This window comes from Mustela lutreola, chromosome 12 (genome assembly GCF_030435805.1).
Source record: "Mustela lutreola isolate mMusLut2 chromosome 12, mMusLut2.pri, whole genome shotgun sequence".
NCBI lineage: Eukaryota > Metazoa > Chordata > Mammalia > Carnivora > Mustelidae > Mustela > Mustela lutreola.
Window position 1 is genome coordinate 58,921,903 of NC_081301.1, and position 21,841 is coordinate 58,943,743.

Below are 21,841 nucleotides of genomic sequence, written 5' to 3' on the forward strand. Positions count from 1 at the left end.
CCAAACCCCTTTTACCCTCCACTATTTGTTTTCCCTAGCACTTTCACCATCCAACATGCTATTTAATTTATTCGTGTATTGAGTGTTCATTGTCTGTTCCACTTCCTGTAATGCAGCTTTCATCAGGACAAAGGGCTTTGTCTGTTATAATCAACAGTGCACCTAGAGCAGTTTCTTTTCTTTTTTTTTTAATTTTTTATTTTTTATAAACATATATTTTTATCCCCAGGGGTACAGGTCTGTGAGTCGCCAGGTTTACACACTTCACAGCACTCACCAAAGCACATACCCTCCCCAATATCGATAACCCCACCCCCCTTCTCCCAAACCCCCTCCCCCAGCAACCCTCAGTTTGTTTTGTGAGATTAAGAGTCACTTATGGTTTGTCTCCCTCCCAATCCCATCTTCTTTCATTTATTCTTTTCCTACCCACTTAAGCCCCCATGTTGCATCACCACTTCCTCATATCAGGGAGATCATATGATAGTTGTCTTTCTCTGCTTGACTTATTTCGCTAAGCATGATACGCTCTAGTTCCATCCAAGTTGTCGCAAATGGCAAGATTTCATTTCTTTTGATGGCTGCATAGTATTCCATTGTGTATATATACCACATCTTCTTGATCCATTCATCTGTTGATGGACATCTAGGTTCTTTCCAGAGTTTGGCTATTGTGGACATTGCTGCTATAAACATTCGGGTGCACATGCCCCTTCGGATCACTACATTTGTATTTTTAGGGTAAATACCCAGTAGTGCAATTGCTGGGTCACAGGGCAGTTCTATTTTCAACATTTTGAGAAACCTCCATGCTGTTTTCCAGAGTGGTTGCACCAGCTTGCATTCCCACCAACAGTGTAGGAGGGTTCCCCTTTCTCTGCATCCTCGCCAGCATCTGTCATTTCCTGACTTGTTGATTTTAGCCATTCTGACTGGTGTGAGGTGATATCGCATTGTGGTTTTGATTTGTATTTCCCTGATGCCAAGTGATATGGAGCACTTTTTCATGTTTCTGTTGGCCATCTGAATGTCTTCTTTGCAGAAATGTCTGTTCATGTCCTCTGCCCATTTCTTGATTGGATTATTTGTTCTTTGGGTGTTGAGTTTGCTAAGTTCTTTATAGATTCTGGACACTAGTCCTTTATCTGATATGTCATTTGCAAATATCTTCTCCCATTCTGTCAGTTGTCTTTTAATTTTGTTAACTGTTTCCTTTGCTGTGCAAAAGCTTTTGATCTTGATGAAATCCCAATAGTTCATTTTTTCCCTTGCTTCCCTTGCCTTTGGCATTGTTCCTAGGAAGATGTTTCTGCGGCTGAGGTTGAAGAGGTTGCTGCCTGTGTTCTCCTCAAGGATTTTGATGGATTCCTTTCTCACATTGAGGTCCTTCATCCATTTTGAGTCTATTTTTGAGTGTGGTGTAAGGAAATGGTCCAATTTCATTTTTCTGCATGTGGCTGTCCAATTTTCCCAGCACCATTTATTGAAGAGGCTGTCTTTTTTCCATTGGACATTCTTTCCTGCTTTGTCGAAGATTAGTTGACTGTAGAGTTGAGGGTCTATTTCTGGGCTCTCTATTCTGTTCCATTGATCTATGTGTCTGTTTTTGTGCCAGTACCATGCTGTCTTGATGATGACAGCTTTGTAATAGAGCTTGAAGTCCGGAATTGTGATGCCACCAACGTTGGCTTTCTTTTTCAATATCCCTTTGGCTATTCGAGGTCTTTTCTGGTTCCATATAAATTTTAGAATTTGTTCCATTTCTATGAAAAAGATGGATGGTGAGCAGTTTCTGACACAAATCAGTCTCTCACTATTTCCTGAACCAATAAATAGATTCATGGAGACTGGATATCTTATACGAAGATTTACAGTCTGAAATTTGAATTTAAGAACCTTTCATTGAATTGTTGATCCAAATGTCCATAACTTTATCTTTTCAAAAGTGAGAGATCATGCTTACTTTTATAATGTTTTTAGGATGAAATAGCAAACATGTAATTTTATAGTAACCATATATTACTTATATGGCTCCACAGGTTGTTCCCTGATTTTAGCTATAGAGCATGGAGACCAAAGCCAGCACTTCCCAGATGATTTCCAAATATCAGTATTAAGTGTCAGTTTGGATTGAAAGTCTCTTTAAGGGTAAATTGATTTTTACAACCTCATAATGACTAAAAAAAAATTATCAAAATAATCATAACTCATGTATTATTATGGCAAGTAAATTACTAAATTCTCAATTACACACACACACAATGAGATCTTTATCCCCAATGTATTACACTGGTTGTTACCCAGCTTTTTCTTTGATTTATTGACTGGTTTTCACTGTTTTATTTTGTCTTCCAGCATTGTGCTCTTTCTCTCATATTTTTGGGCCATTTCTCAAACAGAATATTACTAATGGTAAGATGAAACCATGGACTTAAAAAGTCACCTTAATAACCAAATGTATCATGAAATATACAAGTAGGAAAGAAAAGTCTGTGGGATCACTAGCCAATATGTCTTTATCACAGCTGCTATTGAGAAGACAGACTGATAAAATGTGAGAAGATAATTCCAATTGTGTGAGGAAGGAAAAAATCTCACACTTAGAGACTATTCATTAAATTTTAGTACAAAGGAAATTTGTTATATAGCTGAGTTATCAGCCAGTGAGTGAAAACAGAAGGATGAACAGTCTGCTATAATTGTTGTAGAATACTACCCAAGACGTGTGAGATTTGGCCTGAGGATAAGTGGGAAAGAAAGAACAGTTAAAGGGAGCTCATCAAACAGTTGATATTCTTTTTTGGGGTGGGACTCTTGGTTGTCTGATAGGAGGAAGCGGGCAGATGTCAAAACTATGTTCATAGCTCCTTCCCCTACAGTGACACAGATCCTGATAGACACTTCTCACACTGAAATAAATGACTCTGTTCACATGCCAGTATGTTCGACTAGAACATTTATTCTCCATGATATGACTACACCTTAAAACCAGGGCCAACTGGCAAAAAATGAGTGAATGAATGAATGAACAAATGAGATCTCTGAGTGGTATCCACAGAGAATGAGAGTTTATTACGTTTGTCTAGATAAGGGACATACTGGGATGTAAGTTTTGTTTGTTTGTTTGTTTTACCTAAACTTGTCAATTATACTCATTTCTACTATTACTCACTTTCAGCTTAAATTTCATTATCTTCTCAAATAATTTGTTATAAACACTTAGCCAGCAACTAACCTTGTTCCTGAGTTTTCTTGTACCACTGTGATGCCATTTTTTGTTTGCTTAACCAGTCTGTGTATCCCACACACATGAGAACCCAGCAGTTGAGATATTAAAAATGTTAAATAATCATTTTCATTAATAGGATATATGTCTCCATTGATTCAGGTCTTCTTTTTCCTTTCATAGTTTCACAATTTGCTGCATGAAGTCTGTAAATATTCTGCACCCAAATAACAACTAGGTATTTTATAGCATTTTCTTCATTCTGAATGGTAGCCTGTACTCTACTGTGTTTTCTGACTTGTTATTGCTATGTAGGGAAATGTGCTGATGTTTTTAAGTTTACAGAAGGCCTTGAAATGCTGATTATAACAACTGGCATTTTAGAAATACGGGTTAAAACAGAGAAAAACAAAGAGAAAAATAGTAAATTAGACAATAAGTTTGATAAAATTACTCAGAATGAAGTGCAGAGAATTAAAGATAAGAATATAAGAAGAGACTGAGAAAACTGGAAGAAAGAGTGAGGTCTATGGTAAAAAGTTCCAGAAGGGGAGATTTGAAATTGGTGGAAAAGCCATATTGAAATAGCACCCAGGAAAGCCCGGGCCTGTGCTGGTGGGACTTGGACAAGTCCAAGAGGGCATTAAGCATAGTTAATGGCACAGACGTTTGGTTTGAATTAATATCTGTTAAAGTCACAACTCAGACATTTACTAAAAGAGTGAGTGGCCTTGTATAAAATACGTGTTTTCTCTAAAGCTCAGTCTGCTCATCATCCTAATGGGCATTGTGTGAGCTCCTAATTTATGATATTGTCATGGGACTCAGAAAGATAATACAAAGGTACTGCTCAGTATTTTGCCTGGCATATAAGCACTAAAGGAGTATCACCTGTTTTATAGGATTCTAGAAGTGTAATGTTACTTATATTAATATAAAACACTAATATATATAATAAATTAATGTAATAATCAATATATTGTATATAATTCTATATTCATTATTAATGTCTTAATAATAATGTAATGATTCATATACTACATGTATTATATTAATATTAATTGTACAGAGGTGCTAAATGATATTTTTAAAACCTATCATGGGGTTAAATGCAATGTTCCTGGGAGATGAGACCATTTATTGTGCATATCTAGCAGACTATCTTTCATCCTGGTACTAGTATAGTCTTCTCATTTATCAGCTCAAAAGGCTCCACTTTGGGGATTTAGGAACTAAGGGGGCTAATGTCAGGCAATGGGGCACTTTAGATTAAGAAAATAATAAAGCTTAGATAATTTTTTCAGAATTACACAGCTGAGAGTGATAAAGCCAAGATTCAAACCGATGTCCATGTCTATACACATTTCATTCTAATAAGCCACTATGAGAGGAGGAACTGAGTCACTGAAATGCAGAATAAGTGATGGGGGAAGCCTTAAAAAATATGTTTACCAATAATGTAAGAAAGAAGGAAGGAAGGGAGGAAGAAGAAAAGAAAGGAAGGGAAGTAGGTAGAAAGTAAGGATGGAAAAATATACTATGAATGAATTTAAATTGAATAAGAATTTGGACATCACTTGTAACAAAAAAAAATAAGACTTTTTCTTTCTAAATAGATGTTCTAAAACATCTGGGAAAGAGTTAAATCAAAAGATTTATATTAGTTTTCTCTAAAAAATTCTTTATAACATTCCATACTTTTTACCATGAAAATTTTATTACTTTTTATTAATTTCATCAAAGTGACTTTTTTAAACAAAATGCAGTAGTCAAGGTTCAGAAGAGCAAGAAACTGCATTTGGAGTTAGGATTTTGAAGAAAATGAAATCAGAATATTAAAAAAAAAAAAAAAGGAAAGGTTGGACTCCCACCTCCTTTCCTTCCGCTCTTACTCCCCTCACCCTTTTTCCCACAAATATGGTAGTTCAGAGTGTGTACTGTATAAAGGATCCAGACTTTTTTTTTAAGATTTTATTTATTTATTTGATAGAAAGCGAGAGAGAGATAACAAGTAGGCAGAAAGGGAGGCAGAGGAAGTGGGGGAAGCAGGCTCCCCGCTAAGCAGAGAACCTGATGCCCTGCTTGATCCCAGGACCCTGAGACCATGACCTGAGCTGAAGGCAGAGGCTTAACCCACTGAACCGCCCTGGCGCCCCAGGACCCAGACTTTAATCCAGTGCCAAGATAGCACTGCATCCACCAGGAGAAGATAGTCAATTCTTATTTGGTAACCTTACCCCTCATATTTTTGCATGTTGGTGCTATGGTGGAAGCAAGGGTCTTAGTTGTGAGGCTCTCAGTACTGAGGATATAGTGGGGACAGTGAGAGTAAAAACACGAAGTCCTGCATGTGTGGCAGAATACTATCTTATCTTTCTCCTTTCCTCTACTGATAATCATACCATGGACTATTCCCATACTGAATCAGCAATTGGACAAAATACTCAAGGCAGGGGATGGTAAACTTCACTTTTTTTTTTTTTTTTAGATTTCATTTTATTTGAGAGAGAGAGGTCTTGAGCAGAAACGGAGGGTGGAGGGGAAAAAGAGAGGGAGAGGGAAAAACAGACTCCCTGCTGGGTTGGGCTCTGTGTTCAGTAGGAAGTCAGCTGGAGATTCTCTCTTTCTCCCTCTGCCCTTCCCTGTGACCCTTTTTTCTCTCTCTCAAACAAATAAATAAACTTTTAAAAAAAGAAAGAAAGAAAGAAAGAAAAGAAAAAGAAAAGAAAAGAAAAGAAAAGACAAAACACAAGATGCTAACAAAAAATATTAGTTATGGTATCAAGGAAAATTAGGACAGGATTGTGCTCCTCATCAGCACTGCTAATTTAGTATTTGGCATACTATATTCTATTTAACATTCTGGTATTTCCTTATTTTAATGCCAATTCTTTTCAAATATCTCTATATCTTTCCATCTGTTTCTTGTTCACTTGCCTGTTCTGTCCATTTGTAGTAATGAACTGAAGCTACTTTCTCCACCATCATCCATGACACATCTTTTCTCTCTCTTTTTTTTTTCTTTTCCACAAACCATTGATGTTTTTATTGTTCCTATCTCTTCAATTTCTGGCACTGTTGACTTCCTCTAGTTTTATAAAATTTTTCCCACTTTTGTTTTGCACCTCTACAGTACTTTTGTTTTTGAATAGATCTCTAAGGATGCATATTTCTGTAATTATCAGGTTGAACAATCAGTACTCCAAGGGTATCATCCTAAAGCAATTTTAGCAGGTTTTTTTTCCTATCCTGTCTTGATTAATCTATGGGATTACTTCTTTATTCCTAAATGGAATTTAAGACTTCCATTGCTCTTTAATCACATTCAAATATAAAATGTTGTGAAATCAGTACGGTTAATATGCCATTGTCAACTATGGTGATAAGCATTTTTAACTTTGTTTAAGGTTTTGACTTTCTTCCTTTCTTATTTGAAAGGGCTGATAGCCTGCGATGGGGGTGGTCATTTTTGTTTCTTTGTCCACTTTTTGATTTTAACTATGATTTTGATCCTCTGCCTTTTCCTCCTCCCCTCTCCATATTAGAGCTTCTGAAGATGTTTAATGGCCTCTTCCCTCTCTCTTATTATTTCCCTTAGTTTCTCAGACACTGGGAGCTTCCCATCTGTTGCTTGTTTGACTCACGTCAATGCATCTTCATTCCTGCTAATTACTTCTTTCTCAGTCCCAAAACCTGCTTTCTCTGACCCTTCCAGTTTTTTCACAGTAGAATAGTCTTGTCAAAAAATGGATCCCAATTTTATTCATGATAAAGTTTACATACTGACTTGTGTGATTTGTGAATATATATGTATAGCATATATACATATATATTTATATATACTAATATATCTTAAATTTCTGAAAGACATCTTAAATTAAGGTACAGAGTTTTTTTATATTTCCTTTTACCCAAATATTTAGAATGAATTTAAGTTAATAATAGTTCAGTGTATTGTTCAATTCACATACATAATCCTATTAGGTTATTTATTTATTTATTTATTTTTCCACTTTTATTTTTATTTTTTTTTACATTTTTTTAAAGTTTAAGTTCTTTTCAGTGTAACACAATTCATTGTTTATGCACCACACCCAGTACTCCATGTAATACATGCCCTCCATAGTACCTACCACCAGGCTCACCCAACTTCCACCCCCGCCCCTTCAAAACCCTCAGATTGTTTTTCAGTCCATAGTCTCTCATGGTTCATCTCCCCCTCCAATTCCCCTCAACTCCCTTCTCCTCTCCACCTATTAGGTTATTTAGATACTGGTTTAAAGAATATGAACTGGTACATATGCTAAAGTCTTTATTCTTTAACCACATCCTAGACTACATTATTTCAGCTTTTTGTTTGTTGCTGTAGCATCTGAAAGAAAACTTGCAATCAATCATTCCTTCTACATTTTGTTAGGATTAGAGAAATGAGGCTACAATCATAAATGATATATGAGGTGATTTTTTTTAATGAGGTGATGTTTTAAAACCTTTCTGTATATTCACAATAACAGTTGACCTCTCTAAATTAAAAAAAAAAATGATGTTCTTTATAAAGTAAACAATGGAAAAATACAGTATGATATCATTCTTCCAAGAACCATTAAGGAAATACAAAAGGTGCCTCTGAATACTTTGTTGAATATGTAAAGGTGTTTACATGTGATACTTGTATAACGTGTAGAACACTCAGACAAGAATTATTCTGTTGACATGCTGTTTATTTTTTATGGCTTTTATGATCAAAAGATACTCACTAAAGAAACCTTTACTAGTTCCTATTTCTAACTCATCATTATGCCTGAAATATTAGAATAAGCACTATATAAATCAATACCTACTTAAGTGTAATGATAAACAATGTACACATGCCTATTCTTTTGCCCATGAATAAATACATGTACTATGGTTATTCTTAATTAAATATATTTCTCCTAGTCAAATACAAACTTTTCCAAAGAATGTGTGTGTTCATAAGATAATGAACACTCCAAAGAGAAAAATTCTTTGCACTAGATGATAATAAGAATAATGTTTTGCATTAATTCCATTATAAAGCCCATCTTGAGAACTGACAAAATACTTTAACATTGGTATCTAAGGAAATGTATCTAATTCATTTATCTTTCAATGCTTGTTTTTTTTTGTTTGTTTGTTTGTTTCTGTTTTATTATATTCTTCCTTTGTGTTCTAAAATAATCCAAACTAAACTGACAGTTTTAATGCAAGGGGGATACTATAGAATTGCAATGACTACATCATTAGCTACTATCATTTATGTACAGATACTACAGTGCTCTCCTACACTATCATGCCAATAGATAGCCAAGACTCCAAACACCTTTACTCAGGCAATAGATGCCCTAGGTCTTGGGAAGCAGATGTCTTCCTCGATTAAGGAAAAGCATGCTGAGGTCATTAAGGATGTTACTCTTTCTGTACAGTTGGTGGATGGGTGCTGTGCTGTGTTGAGGAAGGGATAAGTTGTCTAGCTGATAATGAATACCTTCACCAAAGGCTAACGATCAGAGGAAAATGACTAAACTTCCTCGATGACCTTAATCTTGGCTCTCCCCTAGTTTTACTTCCAGGACAGAGCATCCTCTAGCTTAGAAAGATTATCTCAGCTCTTGGAGGTGCTCCCTGGGAAAAGTCCCCATGCTCAATCTCTTGGTATTTGGTCTCCAACTTCTTGCAATCTGGAGTGACTCCCTCCCACATTCTCAACCTTTCCATCAAAGGTACTGCCTATTGCCTCAAATCTCTTTCATCATATTCTCTCACAGGAGTGTTAAATATACTATTTAAATCCAAGCAACAACAACAAAACCATGTTTCCTGTTCTTTAAGGAGAAACATTGTCCAATATCCAAACCACTACAGAAGTGAATACAGATATAATATCAGATATACATATATGTGTGCATGTACATATTTGTATTCCTCACCCTTTCTGCAATAGAGAAAAGGAAACTAATATTTTTCTGTAGTCATGTTATGAAGGTGGGTGATTATACCACCACTACTACTATGCATTCTCCAAGTATTAATTATAGAAGTAAAAATGAAAAGAGAAAACCTTTAAGTGGCTACATAGATTTATTTTATATGTATATTAATCTTTTATTTGTTTATTTGATAAAGAGAGAGCATGAGAAGGGGGAGGGGTAAAGAGATAAGCAGACTCCCAGCTGAGCAGGAAGCCCAACACACGGCTTGATCCCAGATCCTGAGATCATGACCTGAGTCAAAGGCAGATGCTTAACTCACTGAGCGACCCAGGAGTCTTATTTCCTAAGTATTTTAATTATCAGCATCATCATCATAGCTAATATTTGGTGAATAGTTACTATGAGTTAGAACTTTTCTGCACACTTTGCATACATTTTATCAGTTAATCTTTATAATCAAGTATGAACTTTTTGTATCTCCATTTGGAGGAATTGAGTCTTTTTTTTTTTTAAAGATTTTATTTATTTATTTGACAGACAGAGATCACAAGTAGGCAGAGAGACAGGCAGAGAGAGAGGGAAGCAGGCTCCCTGATCAGCAGAGAGCCCGATGCAGGGCTCAATCCCAGGACCCTGGGATCATGACCTGAGCTGAAGGCAGAGGCTTTAACCCACTGAGCCACCCAGGCGCCCCTGAAGGAATTGAGTCTTAAGAGAATTTTAATATTATTTTGCAAAAGACGTATGTTCAATTTTAAGACAAAAATTTATCAATTTTAGTTTTTAGATGTTACTAGTAAAGGTGACGATTTTATGATGCTTATTTGTCATTTGAAGCAATCCATGCCATTTCCTCTTTCTTAGGTCATTGGAGTAATATTTACTCCTAAAGATTAAAAGTGTTGAAAATTACCTAATAGTGAGAAAAAAAATACAGCTATAGTTTTATCTGATATGTGTTTAGTTTTTGATTTTTTGAGAATAAGAACAGCACACTGTGGCAGCATATGACAGATAAACTCAGAAAAGTCTAAAGATTTTATATATTTCTTCCATAGAAAAATTAGGGATTTTTGATTACAGATATATTCACTTTTTTCGCTTATCTCCTAATATGTTTTCTTTTACAAATGTTTTCTGTTAACTTAAACCCAGTGCCATGTTCTCCTTTTCTCTTATCTCTTTTAAATATAGGACAAGTAATACTGATTTGTAGCAATTAAGACAGGTCGTCAGTTTCTGATTCGTCAGTAAGCCCATGGAAAATAGGATATTTCTTATGTAGTTAATCAAAGCTCTAAGACAACCTTTAGCACATAGTGTTCCAATGATATTTCAAAATGTTTAACAGCATTAGATAGCTTTTGAGGTAATTATGACTAGTATTCACAAATACAGTACCAAGATTTATGTGTCAGTGGAGTTTTCTTCTTTGAATTTAAAATGCTATGAGCTATAAGACAAATCATTATTTTTATAAAGCTCTACAAAGGGAAGAAAAGAAGCTAAATTATTCCATTGGGTATGCATCTTGATTTTAGGGATGTTAAAATTTGAAAAGCAACATATGGTAAACACATGTAGCAGTAATTGTTACTATTTGCAGCTATATGAAGTCGTGTTTATGAACAACGGAAATAGCACAATCACACAGCCCTGGTGGGAGCAGAAGCTGGTGCATTCTTCCTGGAGGTCATTTTGCTAATACCAATCTGGAGCTATAAAACCATTCATATCTTTTGACTCTGTAATTCCTCTTCACCAAAAGAATTAATGAGTGATGTGGAGATATTTAGGAACACCTTCTACATGTTAGGTTCTGTCCTAAGCATTTGGGATTTGTCAAATAAGGGAATAAAAATCCTTATCTACATTTTTGTTTATTTTTTGAAAGAGACACAGAGAGGGAGAGAGAGGATGAGAAAGGAAGAGCACATGTGGGGGGAGGTAGAGGGAGAAGCTGACTCCCTCTGAGCAGGGAAACTGCTGCAGAGCTCCATCTCAGGACCCTGGGATCATGACCTGAGTAGAAGGCAGATGCTTAATCCACTGAGCCACCCAGGTGCCCCAAGATCCTTGCCCTTATGAAACTCACATTCTTTTTTTTTTTTTTTTTTAGATTTTATTTTATTTATTTATTTGACAGAGAGAGATCACAAGTAGGCAGAGAGGCAGGCAGAGAGAGAGGGGAGGAAGCAGGCTCTCCACTGAGCAGAGAGCCCGATGCCGGACTCGATCCCAGGACCCTGAGATCATGACCTGAGCCGAAGGCAGTGGCTTTACCCACTGAGCCATCCAGGAGCCCTGAAACTCACATTCTTAAAGAATATAGAAAATGATCATGATATAGTGCACCTTGAGATATATACACACACACACACATAATACATAATAATACATAATTACATATATCTCTATATAACACATATAATATATATATAATTATATATAATATAAATGCTTTATAGAACAGTATTTGCTGTATGAGCCTAATTTGTAAATGTATTTTAACAAATAAAAACATTGCAAATGCTCCACGTGATTAGCAGAATGTATTTAACCAACTGAGTTTTATTACATTTGGGTTTTATTTTATAAATCTTAACCAGATTTGATTATTAAAAAATTAAATAACTTAAATGGGCATGTTTCTCTTTTACTAACCAATCTGTATGTATCCTATTTTTGTTCTGTTTGTGTAATCTAAAGTTCTCAAAACAGAGACTTTATGGAATTCTGAGCCTTGAGAGGCAAGACTACATAACTGGGATTCCCTTTAGTAAGTACTGACTCAGTGATTCTTAAAGTGAGGATTTCTGGATCAGCATCAACAGCCAATAATAACTTTTTGAAATGCAAATTTGGGGATTCCACTCCTCACCTAATGAATAAGAAACTGTGGAGTCCTGGCCCAGATATCTGTGGATAACAAAACCATTCTGATGTGTTTGAGAGGCACTGTAGTAACTCATACTCAGTTGGAAGGAAGCAAAGTGATGTTTGTTGGGCGGCTACCAAGAATCAGTCACTATAGTTGGTGCCTCAACTAAATTATCGCATATAAATTCCAACAACACACAAGAATATATCATTAGCAGAATCTTCTCCTGACTAGAACTATGTCCTTGAGGGAGTTTCTTAGCTGCTCAGTTCCTCAGTGAATTTAACTGTAAAATAGATATAATAGAAGTGCCCTACTATTTAGGGTTGTTAGGAGGATTAATTAAGTTCACTAGTGTATGAAGATTCTAGAACACCTGTAATGCTTATGTGTTTGTGATCATCATTACTATCATGGTCCATTGTAGGCATTACTATTGCAGCCTCAGTAACAAATAACTCACCAGATGCCCTACAACTAAAAGTTAATCCTAGGTTTGATACAGCCTTAAACTGTGTCTGGTTTGTATTCCTCTAAAGGAAGGCCCATTTTTCCTCCTTTTTCCTACTAGGTACAACAATTCTATTTGTACCATATATTTTGCATCCTATGTTCACATATATTTCCTTCTCCTTTGTTGTTTAACATTGATATAATAGACTGGTCTTTGTAACTGAACATCATTAGTGAGGGCTAATGCTTTATATTTCCCCAAATCTGATATTGTGTTTAGACATGTAATAAATAATATACTTAATAAACACTTGTTAATTAATGAGAAAGAGCAAGTCAATGGCTAAATCTTTCTTCAGATGTTAGTAAAATGGAATAAATCTGCTATGCTAATGAAATCAGAGATTACAGAATCATATTAAAGAAAAACATTTTCCCTCCATTGTTGATAGGTGTATAGCGTAATAGCCTACATATGTAAACAAGGTTATAAACTTACACAGTATCTCACTAGTCCCTGTCATATCAATGTTCAACCTATCTAGTAGAAGTGATAGATAAATATGCAAATGTTCATGGGCTTTTCTATTAATAAAATAATAAAAAAAAAAGAAATGGGGTATTAAATAGTTGAAACAAAGGTGTTTTACCTCATAGAATTTTGGGAAATATGTATCTTGAGACTAATTATCTTTAATATAGTTTGCATACATTTCATACGGACAGTTGACAACTAGAAGTAATAAGATATTGTGCCCTCTCTTTCTCTTTCTGTCAAATAAATAAGTAAAAGCTTTTTTTTTTTTTGAACTGTAACTAGTGGCTGAGTTGAGGGGTGCTCCTGCGATTGGAGTGGGAAAATGAAAAATAACATATGTGAGACTAATAAACAAATGGACAACAACCAGACCATACATGACAATAGAACTCTAACCAGCAAGTCGAGGAAGACAAACCACAACCTCTACAGCAATTGGCTCAGAATGTTCAGGAAAGTCCAGGAAATACAGGACATTTTCAGGAGGATAGCAGCCAATTCCCTTAATTTTTACTATTCACCCTTCATTGTACGTTTCCAACTCCTAACAAACTGGAGAAAGCCAAATATCTTCCCTAAACCAATCGCATAGGATATTCTCCTTGTAGTTAGTCCACTCCAGCTTCTCTATGCTAACAGGCTCCATTCAGAGCATACCTGAAGCTTTCCCTTTTTCACTGCAAAGCTCTTTCACCCTGGTCTTGGCAACTATTATTTGAATAAGGACACACAAAGCAAAAACAACAAAGGCAAAAACATAAATAAATGGGACTACATCAAACTAAAAAAGCTTCTGCACAGCAAAGGAAGCCATTAGCAAAATGAAAGAGGCAGCCTACATAATGGGCAAAGTATTTGCAAACCGTTTATTTGATAAGAGGTTAATATTCCATATATACAAAGAATTCATATAGCTTCATAATCATAACTTTAAAAATCTGACTTAAAAATAGGCAGAAAAGCTGAAAAAACATTTTTCTTATAAATGGCCGGCAGGTACATGAAAAGATGCTCAACATTAGTAATGAAAACCAAGTTACACTGAGGTATCACCTCTTATCTGTTAGAATGGCTATATTCAAAAAGACTAGAGATAATATGTGTAACAAAAGTGCAGAGGAAAGGGGATATTTGTGTGCTATTGGTGGGAATGTAAATTGATACAGCCATGATGAAAAATAATATGGGAGTTTCTCAAAAAATTGAAAATGGAATGACCATCTAATCCAACAGTCCCACTTCTGGGTATATATCCAAAGAATATAGAACTGAATGAAGCTCCAAAGCCTATTTGAGCTCCTATAATAGTTGAAGTGAGATGAAAATTAACATTGCTATAGTAACCAATTAATTCACTTAAAGGTTAAGCCAATCCTGTGAACTTTCACTCATTCTTACAGATTTTCCAGTATAATCATTTCCAGTAACTAAAGAATCATCATATTATGCTGGGATTTAAATTTAATTTACATTTCTTCTCAGATGTATAGGTATCTGTAGGATGACCACATTCTTTTTTTTCGTTTTTTTTTAATTAATTTTATTTTAAATTCCAGTATAGTTAACAACACTGTTCTGTTAGTTTCAGGTGTATGGTATAGTAAATGCATGACAACTTTTATGATGACATTATTATTTTTGAAGCTTTATCAATTAGTGTGGCTGAATGTTAACTTAGGAAAATTATGATGAAATCACTCATGAAAAATTTGGAGGATCTCTTTATTATGTAACCATTTATAACTTGAGGTTATTGTTGCCAATCATATCCACACAACAGGTAACTTTTTTTTCTTTTTTAGAGTTTTATTTATTTAAGTAATCTCTATACCCCACATGGAGCTTCAGCTCATGACCTCAAGATCAAGAGTCACATGCTCCTCTGAGTCAGCCAGGTGCCCCCAAAGGAAACATTTTCCATAAAAGTTCAGGGTTTGAATAATTAAGAGAGGCATTTTTCAGAATAGTGATGTTTGATTCAGAATATCACACATAAGGATCTACACATTTTACATTAAAAGATTTAAGTCCCTACCACCAAAACAGATTGTTTAGTGTTGTTTCTTTAACTATTTGACACCAGAAATATTTGTAATCATTGCTTTTCTACTTTATTTAGTGGTTTTTAACATTTTTGTTTTTGTAAGCACAATGTCAAAACAGATATTCATTTAGATACAAAGTAATTAAAGGCACAGTTACCAACAGGCTAAAACGTAGATTCCAACCTAAAGTATATGATCCATGTTTACTGACAACTTTCTGATTTTCTAATCATGAATTTTGTTATTTAGAAGTTTTCAAATGGCTTCCTGTCATGCGATAAAATCCTCACAAAAGTCCTGGATGGTTAATATTGGGTCTTGGTGTTAGTTAATTTATGAATAGCCTCTTTCTTCAGTAGACTGTAGATTATGGAAGACAGGGATTGTTTTTGTTGTTGTTGTTGTTCTATTTTTAATTTTTTTTGAAGATTATATTTATTTTTTTGACAGAGAGAGAGACAGTGAGAGAAGGAACACAAGCAGGGGGAGTGGGAGAGGGAGAAGCAGGCCTTTCTCTGAGCAGGGAGCTGGATGTGGGGCTGGATCCCAGGACCCTGGACGATGACCTTAAGGGAAGGCAGACGCTTAACGATTGAGCCACCCAGGTGCCCCTGCTGTTGTTATTTTTAATTCCCCTAATTTCTTCAAACATGCTAATACATAGTAGGAAATTAATAAATCCAAGCAAATTTGAGTTCCAAAATATGCTACACAATATGCTACACAGTTTTCTAGCACAGTAAAATGTTTCCGAATTATTAAGAGCAAATTAGACTAATAGGGCAAATAAGACAAACACGTTTTAAATAATAGCTTTATTGAGGTATAATTCACATATCATAAAATTCATTTTTGTATAATTTTTGAAGTGCACACTTTAGTGGATTTAGTATATTTGGCATTGCACAAACAGTAACTAATTTTAGAATGTTTTTCTTATCCAAAAAGAAATTCTGCACCCATCTGCAGTCATTCCCATTTTTTCATTCCTTGGTGCCTCTAATCTATCTCCTGTTTCTATAGAATTTATTTCTTGCTCACATTCAAGAGATAATCCTTCCAAGTCTGAGATGACACTCACTGCTGTTCAGGATCCAGTCTCCTCCTATTTTAGTACTCTGCTTGGGAGTTTAACAGAGCAAGGAGGTGAGGGTTGTCTGTCATGATACAAAATGACTGCGGGGGGGAGCCTGGGTGGCTCAGTGGGTTAAAGCCTCTGCCTTCGGCTCAGGTCATGATCTCAGGGTCCTGGGATCAAGCCCCTCATTGGGCTTTCTGCTCCACAGGGAACCTGCTCCCCCCCCCCCCCCGCCACCTGCCTCTCTGCCTACTTGGGATCCCTGTCTGTCAAATAAATAAAATCTTTAAAGAAAAAAAAAAAAATGACTGCGGGTGCTCCAGGCATTTATTCTGCATTCTAGTGAGAAATTAATAGGAGAAAGGTCAAGGATACTCTACATATTTTCTACATTCAGTGACACTTTCTAGAAGTCACTCATTCTACTTCCACATATGTATTTTGCAAGAACTTAGTCTTATGGCACTAAGTCTAAGGATCATAGTCTTATTCCCATGAACCCAGCTAAAATCAGAGGTTCTCTTATTAAAAACAACATTATATGGATAGGGGAATAACTGGAATGTTCTGCCATAATATTAAACCCTCTTGAACTTAATAAAGCTTCCTATGTCAGTATTCAAAAATTCTAAAGACCAATCCTTACTAAAGTGTACAGACTGTTATGACAGTCTGTATCTAGTGGCTCTTGAGAGTGGCAACAAAACATTGCATCATTAAATATAATATCAGTAACCAGGGTATAACATCTGTGAGAATAGACCATCTTTGTATTGTTCATTACTTTAACCTCACATTCCATTATAATAGAGACTGACACATTGTTATTCAGTAAATATCTGTTAAATAGATATATGCATTACTAAACTTATACCTCATAGTTATATATGTTATGGTTAAACAACAGATATACGTAGATTACCTAATCATGGGATGAGTTAATAGTCCCAAAACCCCTCATTGCCTGTTACTCCAACTTACCCAAGGTTTAAAATCTACATTGAAAGAAATGATACTGAAAGGTACTGAAAAATATACTGAGAAAGTATGGATACTGAGCTAAGGTAAAATCTAGTACCTAAATAGAGGATAGCTTTCTTCCTAAGGGCCTATCTGGGAACATTTGTTTATTGGAGCATTTAAGTTTTCATTAGTTATTTATTGAGAGTTTAAAATATGCCAGTTTTCACTGAAATTACCTATTTTTTCCTCAAGCATTTCCCCTATAATTATAACAGGAATATGTTTCTGAGATGATAAGCTTGGCAGTCTTGAAAGAAATGAGAGTTCAAAGTTTTTTTTACACATTATTTGCATTTTTGTAAATGAATAGAAAACTATCTGGTTCTCCAAGTAACTGTTTCTGATAACCTATACCAAAGTGTGCATTTATTACATGAAATTTACATATTTTGTAAAATCTTATGTATTCTCTCTAATTTATTGGCATAAAATTTTAGAAATTGGCATGTCTAATAAATAATGCATAGTTTCAGTTTAACATTTAATGAACTAGACACTGAGAGGCTGTCACTACCTAAAATAATTATAATATATTGGCATTATAAGACTGGAAAGATTTTAATTCATTTGCTATTATTATAGATTTGGTTGTTTTTTTTTTTAATTGGGGTGTAGTCAGAGCTCTGATTTAAGAAGTTGAAGTTTTAGTTTTTTTTTCTAAGTGAACTAAAATGGGAGCCTCCAACTTCTTTCAAACTTCCTCCCTATTGGAAGACTCAGAATCTTTATGCTGCATCACACTAATAAAGTTGAGAGAGTTTGTATTTGAAATTTAGCTGTGCCTTTTACTTACTCTGTACTCTTGGGTATATCTTTCTAGTCAATTTTCCTATCTATGCGATGAGGGTGACCATAATACCTGTTAGGACTACTATAGGAATTAAATGAGATGAATTTATAGCACCTAACACACTTCCTGACACGAATATATTCACTAAATACTATCATTGTTATTACCTAGGATCAACCAACCAAAATAATCGTCACATAATGAATGTGCAATTACATGTACATGATGCTCAAACCTGAAAAAAATGTAAACATTCACATTGAAAAACCTCTTCTGAGAACACTCAGGATGATTAAGTATCAGGTAGACTATGATGTAATACTTCACAGCACAGTCTCTGAAGCCAGAATCTCTGTATTTAAAAAATAAATAAAAGAAAGTATAATAAAGGGCAGCTCACTTCATCTCTAGAGATACAGTTGTAAGAATTAAATGAGTTAATACCCACAAAATACCTGACATACGGTATGTATTCAGTAAATGCTATTCATTAATATGATTCTACCCTGGTATATGAATTAATTGGGATTCTGAATGTAATTATGCTTGAGTTGAGTTTTTACTCCACAATGTACTAGCAATAAGACATTTTGCAGTTTACTCATGCAACTGTTAGCTTCCAACATCTTTTCTGATAATGTGGAAAATAATTGTATTTTAAATAATAGTATTACAAGAGACTTTAGTGATAACAATGTAGGATACATGACATAGAGTGTGGAAATATTAGCGTTGTTCTACTTATCCATTGTTGATTAACGATGATTTTCCTAAGCCCATCAAACTATCTTTAAATTTATTTACTATCATATACTATTTTTTATAATTACTTAAAATGACTTCACAACCTTTAGGTTTCCAAATCATTTTAAAATTTTGCTTCCTGGGGCGCCTGGGTGGCTCAGTGGGTTAAAACCTCTGCTTGCGGCTCAGGTCATGGTCTCAGGGTCCTGGGATCGAGCCCCGCATCGGACTCTCTGCTCAGCAGGGAGCCTGCTTCCTCCTCTCTCTCTCTCTCTCTCTCTCTCTCTCTCTCTGCCTGCCTCTCTGCCTACTTGTGATCTCTGTCAAATAAATAAATAAAATCTTTAAAAAATAAAATAAAATTCTGCTTCCTCCAAAATATTGAACTCCCCTGTAAAAGTGAGCCAAGAAGAAATAAAACAGTCTAATTCTTTTTAGCATCAGAGAAAATCACCATTTGAAATGCTGATTCCATGAATTTCTTCAAAAGCTGAGTCACATATCTGATAGGTGCATTCATTAATAACATTAATTAATTTATAGAAGTACTAATTCAAGTATAGCTGCTCAAAATTTTTGCAATACTTTGACAGCTATGTAGATTTATGATAGGTTTAGGATATTAGAATTTCAGAATTACCCAAATTGCAATTTTGCTGAAGTCTGCTTACTTTGCTCAGCATAAATTCTTTCTGAATGGCTATCCCCACATGGACAAGAAGTGCAAGTGAAAGGAGTATATCTGATCAAATCTATTTACTAGATTCTTATCTATGAAGTAAAATTTCCTCAAATGCATCAATGATAAAACTCTAACATAGTACCAGTGTCACTGACAGTTTAATTACTGATCCTTCACTACAAGTTTCTCCCCTAAAATAGTTATCTTATCTACATCATGTTAAGATTTATTTTATTCCCTTTAATTGTGCCCCAATAGTCAGTATACTTGCCTGAGTCAGGCCATGTAAATCATTTTAAGAAAGTAGATTAAAATTGGGGTGAGCCACACTTCTGCTTTAGCTTTCTTATGTGCCTAAAATCACCTCTCTGGTTTGGCTTTTGCTTTGAAGACCAACTAGCCAAATGTGTTGAATATGATTTGGAATCCCTGAATTTACTCATGGGTCATGACATACAGTCTTGAGTGTATAATGTATCTACTCAGTATAACAATGCCCATAATACAAACAAGGATGTCTACTGGATTTACTGTTATTATCTGAATATTCACTTTCAGATATAGATAAGCATTCTAGATATAACTGGAGGACATAAATTCTCTTATGTGTTTATTATGTTGAAATTCTATTATTCAGTTAAAACTCTCCATTTAAGGGGCACCTGGGTGGCTCAGTGGGTTAAGCCTCTGCCTTCGGCTCGGGTCATGATCTCAGAGTCCTGGGATCGAGCCCCGCATTGGGCTCTCTGCTCAGTAGGGAGCCTGCTTCCTTCTCTCTCTCTGCCTGTCTCTCTGCCTGCTTGTGATCTCTCTCTGTCAAAATAAATTAAAAAAAAAAAACAACTCTCCATTTAATATCACAAATCTGCAACGTAGTACTTGCAGGAGTGGTCTAGCATCTGATAGTGCTACAAAAAATTATTATTCCTGTTTTATGATGGCAAACCTTAGATTTTAAGTGACTTTAAATCTTAAAAAAATAATAACTACAAACTTTAATATATGTGTATATATATATATATATATATATATATATATATAATCTCCAAGGAGTTCATTTTACAATGGTGATACTTTGCTTCAGCCAAATGTAGTTTCTAACACTTAACCCTTTAACATTTACTTCATATTTAACTTGTTGCATCTCTTGATAAAAAAGGAATAGGGGGCAGGACATGATGTAATTTCCTGATTGACATGTTGAAGTATAAGTAATCAGATCACACTAGATTCTTGGGAATGGCTTCCCTTTTATTGAGTGTCAGTAGGAAATGGATCTTTTGAAGTCATCTTCTCACTCCTTGTTCCTGCAGGGGAAATAAAAGCAGAACACAGTAGAGAATGAATAGCAGGTTCACAAGGTTAATCCCTGTGCACTGGAATTTGTAAAAGGAATGCACAGGAGACACATCTGTGGAAGACTAAGAAATAGCGTCTCCAACTCAGAAACAAGGAGACCTGAAGTAACTGCAGTGAAATACAACAGGATGAGAATCAAAGACTCAGAAAGCAGTCAAGTCCTTGCCACCAGTTAGACAATGACTTTGACCAAGAGGTCTGAGCACTCATTATTGAAAATTTTACTCCATACATGCATTTCAATTGGCAGAAAAATAAATTTTAATGTGAACGTTCACAATTTAGGGATAGTGATGTTTTGATTTCTGCTAACATATCATCAGAAGGGTATTAGAAGCATTTTATTTCACTACTCAAGTAGATCCTTTAGTGTCAGAATCATTTTCACATATGATAATTCCTTCTAAGAGTTAAATATCATTTCTTTGGCACATAAACTATGTCATATGTTTCCTTTAATTAAGTAGAAAATAGTTGGAATAATTTAATTCACAGTTCTTTGAGAAAAACATAACCTTAAAAACAATACCACTCATTAAGGCATTACATAGTAGATCCAATCTATTGTGGTTTCTCTCTTCTATTAACTGAAATTGTAAGATTGTCACACAGTGGACACCTGCCTATATACCAGTCATTCATAGTTTACTAAAGAGTTTATAAAGGTTACTAATTTCTTCACTGATGGAAAAGATTACATCTTCAGTCTATTCTTTTGTTCATATAGAACAGAATCTACCTAGAAGGAAACAAATTCAAGGACTTAATATATATGTGTAATTGGTAGGTTACCACTGCATCAAAATATTAAAACTCTTGCAAAGCACATTAACTATTAAATAATGATCACATATAATGGTAACTAAATGGCTCAATTCAAAGAAGATACTGATAACCAATATGATAGAGTGTTACTGCATAATCAAATATCTTAAACAATTTAAGGTGCACAACAAACTATGGAGTACTATGCAGCCTTTGTATAATGATAGACAATATTTATATTCATGGAAAGTTACATATTCTCCACTGATTTAAACAGATAAAGCAAAGATAAACATAGGATTGCAG

At 34.9% G+C, this 21,841-nt stretch overlaps 1 protein-coding gene across 5 annotated transcripts in view; it reads left to right on the forward strand.

The window, feature by feature from the left end:
* PTPRD (protein tyrosine phosphatase receptor type D) overlaps positions 1–21,841 on the forward strand; it is a 2,315,363-nt gene that overhangs the window by 1,047,917 nt on the left and 1,245,605 nt on the right. The window lies entirely within an intron of this gene.